Genomic DNA, 11803 nt, shown 5'->3' on the forward strand with positions numbered 1-11803 from the left:
AGGGGACTCCTCTTCCCTCTTTGCAAAGGGCAGGAAGTCTCACTCTAAACTAGGTCCCCCCCCCCCCCCCCCCCCCCCCACAAAATTAGATTCGGCGAAGAGTTCTTAAAGTGCAAGTTTTACTTTTGGGTGGAACTCTACTTTAAACCCCCTTCCTAACCAGGCCAGCTTTCAGCGCTGTCGCACTTTGAATGACAATTACTCAGTCATGCAACACTGTCCCCATATGATTTTTTTATTTTTTCGAACAAATATAGCTTTCTTTTGGTGGTATTTAATCACCACTGGGTTATGTTTTTCACTAAAATAAAATTTTGCAAATTAGTAGATTTTCTTCCAAAAATGTTGGCAAATTTATACTGCTACATAACTTTTGGTATGAATAACCCAAAACTGTGTATATTTGGTCTTTGTGAAAGCTGGTCTACAAGCTATGGTGCTAATCATAGTACATCAGGTGTGATCAGTTTTCAGACAGCCTATGCCGTTTCATGACATGAACAAGCCAGGAAAGTACAAATAACACACGCTACCCTTTATGGAAAGTCCAATGTATTTAGTAAGAGGCACGATGAGTTTTTTTGTGTTTTTGTGGGGGTTTTTTTTCTGATGAAATTGTTATTTCTTACAGGTTATTTCTCACATGGCATATGCATACTTGCAACTACACCCCAAAACACATTCTACTACTCCTGAGTATGGAGATGCAACATGTGTGAGACTTTTACACAGCCTGACCATCCAGATATAGGTTGTCAGGAAATGTGTGTAATTTATGTCCCTAGAACACTTTTAAAGGCTCTAGATGAGCACCAGGACACTGGAAATGCCCACAAAATTACCAATTTTGGAAAGCAAATGCCCTAACATAGATATATATATTCTGAGGCATGAGTCTTTTGAACATATGATTTTGTTCCACAAGTTTTTGAAAAATGTGGAATGAAACGCACTGAGGAGCATCCACTGATAGGGTGGCACTGCTGGGGGACTTGCAATACATAAAAAATTCAAGCGGCCTCACACTGCAGCTTCTCCCCCCTCTGCTTGCGCGATCGATGTGAGCGGAGGAGAGAACCGGAAACTAAGCTGGGTCGTTGACAGTGATCTCACCATCATTGGATGGTGTGATGTGGTAAAGGGCAGCTGGGATTGGCCCTTTACCCCAATCTGTGACTTGCTAGGTCCCGAGAACCCAAGCAAGCACGGACACTTGTGTGTGTGCCCCAGGGAATGTGATTTTTGGTAAAATGTCGTACGCCCTCCCGGGAATTCAGACCGTGCTGTAGCCATCAATCGGCTATGGCCTGGTCGGTAAGTGGTTAAGGTGTGTTTTTTAAAAACTGCTGCTGTCACATACAATTTACCATTTTATTCTCTAGGCTAGGGTCTCTGCTAAAAAAAAAAAAAAAAAATCATCAAAATTCGATGGGGAAGAAAAATCTCATGCTCGATCTCTATGCTGATATGGACTGAGTAATATGTTATGAAAGAAAGGATGACTATCGTTTGATGTAAATAAAAATTGTAAACCTATGGAGAGCAGACGCCTCAGAAATCAAAGTGAAAAAGATGCAGCAGGCTAGTCCATTCTGCTGTAATTTCATTGCAGTGACTCAAATGGTAAAGGCCCCATGTGCGTGTATGCATGCTGGACAACCGAGGAACCCAGGCCCCACTGCACCAGTGTAGGGTCTAACAATGGGTCCAAGGATTTCATCTCTATACCTGATGGCAGTCAGGGTGTCATTGCCTAGCTTGTAGAGGTCAGTGCGTCCCTCCGATATGCCTCCCCAGATTATCACTGACCCATCACCAAAACTGGTGATGCTGAATGATGTTACAGGCAGCATAACCTTCGCCACAGCTTCTCCAGATCCTTTCATGTCTGTCACATGCTCAAGGTGAACTTGCATATCTGTGACAAGCACAGGGTGCCGGTAGTGGAACTGACAATTTTGCTGTTCAATGGCAAATGCCAATTGAGCTCCATGGTGCTGGGCAGTGAGCATTGGGCCCTTGGTCTACCCTCAGTCTTTTTCTGATTGTTTGGTCAGACATTCACACCAGTGGCCTGCTGGAAGTCGTTTTGTAGGGCTCTGGCAGTGCTCATCCTGTTCCTCATTGCACAAAGGAGCAGATACTAGTCCTGATGGGTTAAGGACCTTCTACAGCCCTGTGTACCTTACGGCTAAGGTATGTACCGTATTTATCTGGGTATAGCGCACACCACGCACCCAGTTCTAGGAGGGAAATTTCCTGGAAAAAAAATAATTACTTACAGTTTAAATGTCCCTCTTCGGTGTCTTGCCCAGCATCCATCGGTGGCCTTGTCCGGTCCGGTGTCCGTCTTCGGCCTTCGTGGTCTTCTCCCGCGCTGTCTCCGAGCGCCGCCGCCGACATACCGAGCGCAGTACACTCAGCTAGGCTCGGCCTCTCTCGCAGGGCGTGACCGCGAGCCGAACCTGGCCGAGTGTACTGCACTCGGTATAGGTCGGCGCTCAGACGGGATCGACATATAACGCGCAACCACGATTTCCCCGTTTTTAAGGGGGGAAAAAAGTGCGCGTTATACGCCGATAAATACGGTATGCATTTGCCATTATGGACGACTTGAACTGCCTGTGCACCCTCTATAGCACAGGTGTCACACAAGGCCCGTGGGCCGAATTCAGGCCATTTCATGTAGCCCTTGCACCTCTCGCACCTCTCCTGCATCTGCAGGAGAGCTCCAGATCCTTACTTTCTGCTTTCAAGCAATGCATCCAGCTTCTTCCCAGCAGCAGCATAAGGGAACGTGGGTGCACTGTGATGTAAGGGAGAGTGGGGGACTCAACTTCTGATGGAGTGGCTCTTGACATCTAATGTAAGTGGGAGGGCATGGGCTAGACATTAATCTTATATGTACAACCAGCCCTTTTGAGGACAATCATAATGCTGATGCGGCCCACGATTAAATTGAGTTTGACACCCCTGCTCTATAAGGTCCAGGTATCGCCTGACCCTAGCCAAATGCAAAACTAATGAAAAATGGGTCAGAAAAGATGAGAAGGCAAAGTCGGTGGCCTCCACCTCTAAAACAAATCCTGAATTTGTCCCTGCCGCGTACTCTGTGACCATGCCTGTGGTAAACAAAGCATTTCACTGTTCTGCCTAGTGACATGACAGGGATCTACTGCTCACTGTGATCGCTGTCATGTCAGTGGTAGCCCATCCCCCCCCCCCCACTTACTCCCTAGGACACACTTAACCCCTTAATCACCCCCCTACTGTTTAACCCCTTCCCTGTCAGTGTCATTTACACAGTCATCGGTGCATTTTTATAGCCCTGATTGCTGTATAAATAACAATGGTTCCAAAATGGTGTCAAAGGTGTCCGATTTGTCTGCCATAATGTCGGTCCCGATAAAAAGTGCAGATCGCCACCATTACTAGTAAAAAAAAAAAAAACGAAAAATGCCCTAAAACGACTCTATTTTATAGACGCTATAACTTTTGCGAAAACCAAACACTATACGCTTATAGGGGGTTTCTTTTTTTACCAAAAATATGTAGAAGAATACACATTGGCCTAAACTGAGGAAAAAAAAAATTATATATATAATTTTTTTTTTGGGGGGGGGGGGGGTGGATATTATAGCAAAAAGTAAAAAATATAGCTTTTTGTTTCAGAATTGTTGCTCTTTTCTCTTTCGTTCATAGACGGACACAGCCTTCATTGACCTTAGGGTTATGCTTCTTCCTACCAGGAGATTTAGGCAGAATTCTACAGCACTTAAGGTGTTAAAAACTTTCCTTCATGCCGCTCCTCCCAGGGGGCGTGGCTCCCCCAGGCATAACCCACACCCTGCTTTAGCAGCCTCAGTTTGTTTTCTGCCTAACGACAGGAGGTCAAGGCTCTCTCTGGAGTTCCTGGACTCTGGAGTTTTTTTTCTGGCGATTTTTCTCGCTTTTTTATTTTGTTCCTGCATTTTGAATCCTGCGATTCTTCTATCAACAGCCGACTGGGTGACAGGCTGGGTCCTCGACCCTTGTAGTCCCCCCATGTTCGGCCTTCGAGCGTGTGCCGGCCCTCAGCTCAGCTTTGGGACGTCCACGACAGGCCCCATTGCTCCAGGGGCGGCCGGGGAACTTCGGTTCTAGGGCACACATATGACCGGTCTCTATGGCTTTGTCGCAGTGTGTCTGGCCGACAGCCATGCCGTTTACGGACATTGGTTCTGTCTGGGATACCTCCAGCCGGGTAGTCGCAGGACAGGTAAGTAGTGGCCCCTTACTCAGGTAAGTGGTCTGGCTGGTGGTTTCCCTGGGGAGGTCGACTGCGGGTCCGCCCTGCTTTCCTCTCTCCCCTTCCTCTCCCTCCTTCCCCTGACTGGGTAGTGGCTGTGAAGGGGGGCCTCCTGGGTTTTCTTTGTTACCACCGGAGCCCGTGTGTTAGGGGGACTGTGTTGTTACTCTGGGGTGTGCTGCTGTGTTCTATGAGGTAATTTTTACCTCAGACAGCGGCCATCTTGGAAATCTCCTTGGTAACGCTGTGATTCTTTTCTGAGGTGACAAAGCACAGCCAGTGCTGCTGTGTTCTATGAGGTAATTTTTACCAGACAAAGCACAGCCAGTGCTGCTGTGTTCTATGAGGTAATTTTTACCTCAGACAGCGGCCGTCTTGGAAATCTCCTTGGTAACGATGTGATTCTTTTCTAAATGTGACAGACAAAGCACAGCCAGTGCTGCTGTGTTCTATGAGGTAATTTTTACCTCAGACAGCGGCCGTCTTGGAAATCTCCTTGGTAACGATGTGATTCTTTTCTAAATGTGACAGACAAAGCACAGCCAGTGCTGCTGTGTTCTATGAGGTAATTTTTACCTCAGATGGTGGCCATCTTGGAAATCTCCTTGGTAACGATGTGATTCTTCCCTGAGATGACTCATCACAGCCTCTGGTCTCTTTTACCAGTTTTTAGTGCTGTGAAACGCTGTGAATCTTCCATGAGGTGAAGACACATTATAACAAGCACATCAGAGCACACCTGAGGTTTTTCAGCTCCCTCTGCAGCTGGGTGGGGTGGTGAATACCGGGGGCCCCCATACTCTGCAATAGCAGCAAGGAGGTGACCAGTGGGTTTTTTTTGTCCTGCCTTGCAGGGTGGGTGACTCAGCGCTGACACTATGGAACTCAAGCTATGCCTGAGTTAACCCTTAATGCCCCTTCCCCTGCCACATCTGTTATGTTGGCTGTACTGGGTTTCTTGCCAGTTTTGAAGCAGCTGGTGCCCGGATGGGGGTAAAAAAGCGCCCCCTCCCTGAGCCTGCTTCTGGGGATGACACAGAATCGCTGTTTTTTTCTGGTTCTGTTATGTCAGAGGCTGCGGGTTTAACCCTTATGGATAGTGAGGATGACTCTGCTGCAGTCAGTTGCTGGCAAGAATTTGTTGGAGCTCTTGTTTCTGCGGTGCGTGAGACTCTAAAAATTGAGGATGTGGCGGAGACACTTCCGTGTCAGTACCAGCAGACTACCACGCACCGCTGAAGTGTTTCATTGTGTTCCTTATTTGGACAATATGTTATACAAGGAATTGGGATGCACCACAAAAAGTTTGTCAAAAAACTTTGCAACCTGTTACCCCCTTGAGGGGGGCTTTAAAAAAAAAAGTAGGTCTCTCCTCCTCCAGTAGACCCAGACTGCGCATGTCCACCACGTTGCCTGTGGAAGGGGCTCCTGCATTTCAGGATCCCGCTGATAGGAGAGTGGAGGCCGTGGCCCGCTCCCTATTCACGGTGGTGGGTTCGGCGGTGAGGCCGGCTCTGGCCGGGGCCCTGGTCAGGCCCCGATTTAAAGGGCGAAGCTCCTGCTGCAGGAGCTGGAAGAAGGACCTCTAAGGTGGCCTTGGTGATGGCCGTTGAATGGTCCTTTTGGGTCTTCCCTGACTGGCATCATTGAGGATGCCACGGGTGGTAAGCGCATGCTGTTCCCACAGTCTGGGAATGGCTAGGGACCTCGCCCTGTACAAGGACCCTCCTTGCCTACCTCCGAGCGTTTTTTCGCTCGCCCTGTGCGGTGGGGGTAGGTCTACATGGTGCTTGAATCCCCGCTGCGGGGTAGCAGCGCACCTGATACCGCATGCCTAACAAGTCTGCGGACATACCTGCTTCCGCCTGAAGGTCTGCTCCCGCCCGTGTCTCGGGTGGGAGACTGGCTTCGCATTGCGAAGTGTTTTCCTTGGGGTACAAGATTGAGTTTCTCTCTTGTCTGCCAAACAGGTTTTTTCCCTCCGGCTTCTGGCCTCCTCCGGTTCGCCGGTTGACTCCGTCGGGGGCTGTCCAGGATCTTCTGGTCTGAGTGATTGTGCCAGTTCCCTCGTTGGAACGGTCTCTGGGTTTTACTCCATTCTGTTTGTGTCCCCACGGAGGATGGGGCCCGGTCGATCCTGGGCCTCAAGTCCCTCGTTTTGTTTTGTCACGGTGGTGTCGATTCGCTTGGTAATAGCGGCACTTCATCAGGGGGATTTTCTGGCATCCACCGGAGATTCTGTGCTTTGCGGTCGGGGGGGGGGGGGGGGGGGGCATTTTCAATGGTGTCCTTCCCATTCGGCGGGTTTTCGCCAAGGTGCTCATCCCGATACTGGCCCGGCTGTGACAGCGGGGGTTTGTTATCATGGGATGTCTGGACGACATTCTCCTACGAGCTTCTTCGAGCTCTGCATTGGTAGAGCCGTGCCTATCACGTGTCAGGCTCTCCGAGTGTTCGGCTGGTTTCTGGATTGTCCTGAAATCAGGGTTGATTCCGTCTCAGGGATACCTGGGACTGGTCCTGGATTCCTCCGGGGCGGGAGTGTTTTTCTCCTAGCGGAAAAACTTCAGACTCTGCTATCTGCTGTGCAGCAGTTGCCGACCCAGAAGCGGTCATCTCTGCGATTCTGCAGGAAGGTTCTGGGTCAGTTGGTAGCCTCTTTCGAGGCGGTTCCGTATGCCCAATTCCACGCCAGGGTACTACGGAGGGAACTGCTGTCATGATGGGACTAGCTTCCGTCATCTCTGGATTACCAGATTCAGTTTAGTCATCTGATCATGTCTCCCCTGGTGTGGTGGCTGGCGTTTCCGGTGCTTCGGGCCGGAAAGTCTTTTTTCTGCAGGCCACTGGACAGTGGTCACGACGGATGCCAGCCTCTCCGGTTGGGGAGGGGCGCTTGGGGCACCCAGTCAGCCCAGGGGCACTGGACTCAGGTGGAGTCCTGCTTACTGATCAACGTTCTGGAGCTCCGAGCAATCAAGCTTTGCCTTGCCAGGTGGTCCCTGGATCTACAGGCCTGACCGGTCAGGATCCTGTCCGATAACACCACGTCCGTGGCGTAGGTTGATCATCAGGGAGGCACACGGAGTTCTGTTGCAGCGACGGGGGTCGCGCGCATCCTTTCGGTGGGCCAAAGGGTCCGTTCCGGCTCTATCGGCTGGGTACATTCCGGGAATACGGAATTGGCTAGCCGACTACCTAAGTCGCACTGCACTGGGCCAAGGAGAGTGGTCTCTCCACCCGCAGGTGTTTCGGGGTCTGTGCCGAAAGTGGGGCACTCTGGACGTGGACCTTCTAGCGTCCTGTCTCTATCGGTAGGTGCCACGGTTCGTGGCCAGGTTTAAGGACCAGTGGGCGGACGCGTCAGGCGCTCCTTGGGGTCGCTGTCGCCTACTTTACACCTTCCCTCCTCGGAAGCTTCTTCCTCGCCTGCTGCGCAGAGTAGAAGCTGTAGGGATTCTATCGGTCCTGATTGCCCCAGATTGGCAGCGTTGCTTCTGGTACGCGGACCAGGTGCGTCTGCTGGCAGACGCCCCCTAGCGTCTTCCCCTGGGAATTGATTTTCTGTTACAGGGTCCGATCTTCCACCCTGTTTCACAGCCACCGGCCTTAGCGGCGTGGCTGTTGAGAGCCAGGGGCTTAAGGACCGAGGCCTATTGGGCTTGGTGGTCTCTACCGTGCTGCCTGCACGGAAGTCTACCTCACGTAGGTTTTTTCCCCTCATACATGGAAGGCCTACTTCTCTGTGTGTGGGGAGATGAACTGGCACTCTCGTACATGCGTTGTGTTCAGGATTCTGCTGTCTTTGCAGCAGGGAGTGGTTCAGGCTCTCGCCTTGCGTACGGTTAGGAGCCAGATTCTGCTCTGGCTGTTTTTACTTGCAGCGACCCTTGGCATCGCACTCCTCGGTGCGTGCGTTGGGTCAGGGGGTCTGGCAGGTGGCCCCTCCGGTGCGCCCTCCATTACCCCCATGGGACTTGAATTTAGTCCTTTCAGTGCTTCAGGATGCTCCCTTTGAGGACATTCGGGAGGTTTTTTGTTTATTGTCACAAAAGGTGATTTTATTTCTGGTAGCAATTACCTCGATCAGACGGGTGTCTGTCTGTTCTGGCGGCCTTGTCTTGCAAGGCTCCCTGCTTGGTCATCCGTAAGGATGAGGTGGTGCTGCGGCCGCAGCCGTTTTTTCTCCCTAAGGTCGTTTCGGCTTTTCACTTGGATGTGGACATTGTTCTTCCATCCTTATGTCCTCAGCCGAAGAACCCGAAGGAGGCCTCTTTACATTCTCTGGATGTGGTTCGGGCACTTCGAGTTTACTTGTCGGCGACAGCTCCGTTCCGGAAGTCGGACTCGCTATTCGTGTCTGTGTCCGGTCCCAGTAAGGGCCTGGCAGTCTCGTCGGCCACCATTTCCAGGTGGATCCGACAGGTTGTGCTTCAGGCCTATGCCCTGAAGGGCGGGCGCCCCCCTTTCGGGTCATGGCGCATTCGACCAGGGCGATCGGAGCCTCTTGGGCTTTCCGACACCAAGCCTCTGTGTTACAGGTGTGTAAGGCTGCGACCTGGTCATCGGTCCACGCTTTTTCAAAGTTTTATATGGTGGATGTGAGTGCATCTTCTGATGCCTCCTTCGACCGCAGGGTGTTACAGGCGGCAGTTTAAGGTTGGAGTTCCTCCGTTGAGTAACTCCGGTTTTTGTTTGGGGTGTAACCTGTTTTTGCTGTGTTATTTTCCCACCCCTCGAATTTTTTGACACTGCTTGGGAACGTCCCTAAGGTCAATGAAGGCTGTGTCCGTCTATGAACGAAAGAGAAAAAGGATTTTTGTACTCACCGTAAAATCCATTTCTCTGAGTTCATAGACGGACACAGCACCCACCCCTCCTTTGTTTGTACTGCTTGTTACGAACTGAGGCTGCTAAAGCAGGGTGTGGGTTATGCCTGGGGGAGCCACGTCCCCTGGGAGGAGCGGCATGAAGGAAAGTTTTTAACACCTTAAGTGCTGTAGAATTCTGCCTAAATCTCCTGGTAGGAAGAAGCATAACCCTAAGGTCAATGAAGGCTGTGTCCGTCTATGAACTCAGAGAAATGGATTTTACGGTGAGTACAAAAATCCTTTTTTTCTGTTCATAGCGCAAAAAAAACAAACAGAGGTGATCAAATACCACCAAAAGAAAGCCCTATTTGTGGGCAAAAAAGATGTCCATTTAGTTTAAGTACAACATTGCACGACTGCACAATTGTTGGCTAAAGCGACACCGAAAATGCCAAATCGCAAAAAATTGCTCTGGTCAGGAAGGGGTTAAATTCTTCCGGCACTGAAGTGGTACTCCTCTTTTGAAGACATTTAATAACCACAAAAAGGGAGTAGAACTAACACTACAGGGAAGGGCACACCTATGGCGTCAATAGTTCCTGATGAACCTAGTTGTAGCTCCAGTGTTGTAACCCCTGAAAGACCAGAGGTTTCTGGGCAATCTAAACCGCTGTGCCTTTCTGGTATTGTGCCTGCAGTCAACACTGCTGCTTCACCCTTTATCACTGGATGAACTGTCCTCAGCCCTAGCCGGGTTAGAGCACAGGATTGCTGGCATGATTGTCTCCATCCTGCTGGGTGGCAAAGAAGTGTGACAGATCCTCCTCCTAGAGCAGAAATGGATTGAGGATGGGGAAGAGCTAAAAAGCTCAGGATTCAGTGGAGTTCCCGGCAGATGAGTCTGCTTCCGAGCAATCTGTTTAAAAGGAGATAGTTGATGTCTGCCTCTGTCGCAGAGGCTTTCATCCTGATTAACTGATCTGGTTCGTTCTGCCCCCCAGGGACCTCTTGGGATCCCTGAGGCCTTTTCAGGCTGCACAGGCTTCCCCCCCTACACCCCCTGCTGGAACAGGTGGTTTATGCTGATTGAGAATATTCAGACAGGATTTTTGTTCCTCTCAAGAGGTCTTCCCTTTTATTTCCCATGGATCAAAGGTTCATTAAGAATTGGAGCATGCCAGCCGTAGATGCAGCAGTCTCTTCCTTAATAAAAAACTTAACTTATCCAGTGGATAATGCACGGGGCTTGAAAGACCCTGTTGACAAGAAATTGGATTCATTATTAAAAGCTTCCTTTTGTTTGACCAGTTCAGCTATTCAGCCAGCTGTTGCAGCCAAAAAGAGACGTATTGTTTGGGGCACTACATCATTTAGTGCATCGTGGAGTGATTGTACAGGTTCCTGTATCCGAAGGAGCGAACCTGTTTTTCGGTTAAAAACCGAATGGGGTCACAGGGCCCATTTTTGGACTAAAGATCCCTGTACCAGTATCTATTAATTCAGTCCTTTTTGGATAGTTTGTCCGCTCAGTTGTAGCCTTGTTCCATTGATATATAATATTTTAACGTACCCATCTTTCAGCCTCATTAGAGGTTCCTGCGATTTGCAGTAGAGGAACGTAATTTTTCGTTTGTGGCTCTACCCTTTGGGCTTGCTACAGCTCCCCGGGTGTTTACAAAGGTCCTAGCATCAGTACTGGGTCTTTTAAGGGACCAAGGGATCTTGGTGCTCAGGGATCTGGATGACCTCCTGCTCAGAGATCACTCACTACAGACTCTAGAACAGAGCATAACATTTACAGTGCAGTATTTGGAAAGCTTAGGCTGGATCATAAATACTGAAAGGTCAAACTGAGACCAGCTCAAAGTCTAAAGTATTTAGGTCTGATCCTAGATACAGTCCAAGCAAGAGTATTCTTGCCACCTGCAGAATCAGGTGTGTAAGATAAGGGGCAACAGATAACCCTCCATTCGGCTCTGTATGAGTCTTCTAGTAATGATGGTATCCTCCTTCGAGTCAATGCCCTTTGCCCAGCTGCATTCCAGGTCTCTACAACAAGACATATTGGCTTGGAACAGAAGATGACAAGCCCTGGAATATCCAATGTTCTTGTCTCCTCTGGCCCACTTAAGCCTAAATTGGTGGTTGCAGGATCAGAACCTGCGAAAGGGAAGATCCTTCCTTCCCTGTAACCTGGAGAGTACTGACTACAGATGCCAGTCTCTCAGGCTGGGAAGCAACCGTAGAAGGGCTCACAGCTCAGGGGAAATGGTCAAGGACAGAACAGACCCTGCCCATCAACTCCCCGGAATTAGGGGCCGTACAACTGGCCCTACGGTCCTGGATGGTGGAGTTTCAGGGCTGCCCTATCAGGGTTCAGTCTGACAATGCCACTGCAGTGGCCTATATAAGCCACCAAGGTGGTACCAGGAGTTGTTTAGCTCTGAAGAAGTGAACTACATACTAGACTGGGCAGAGGACTTGTGCCGATTTTATCCCGGGAGAGCAGATGTTCTGGTAGTTCCATGGAGCAATACTCCCTGATTTATGCTTTCCCTCCAGCCCTTTTCTTTCCACATTTGTTGCGCAGGATTTGGAGAGGGAGTTCCAGTCATTCTGGTGGCACCAGCCTGGCCCAGAAGGTCTGAGACTGACAATAAACGGGCCATGGACACGTCCACGGCTCCCCAATCTACTGTCTCAA

The sequence above is a fragment of the Rana temporaria genome, chromosome 2, assembly GCF_905171775.1.
Source record: "Rana temporaria chromosome 2, aRanTem1.1, whole genome shotgun sequence".
Lineage (NCBI taxonomy): Eukaryota > Metazoa > Chordata > Amphibia > Anura > Ranidae > Rana > Rana temporaria.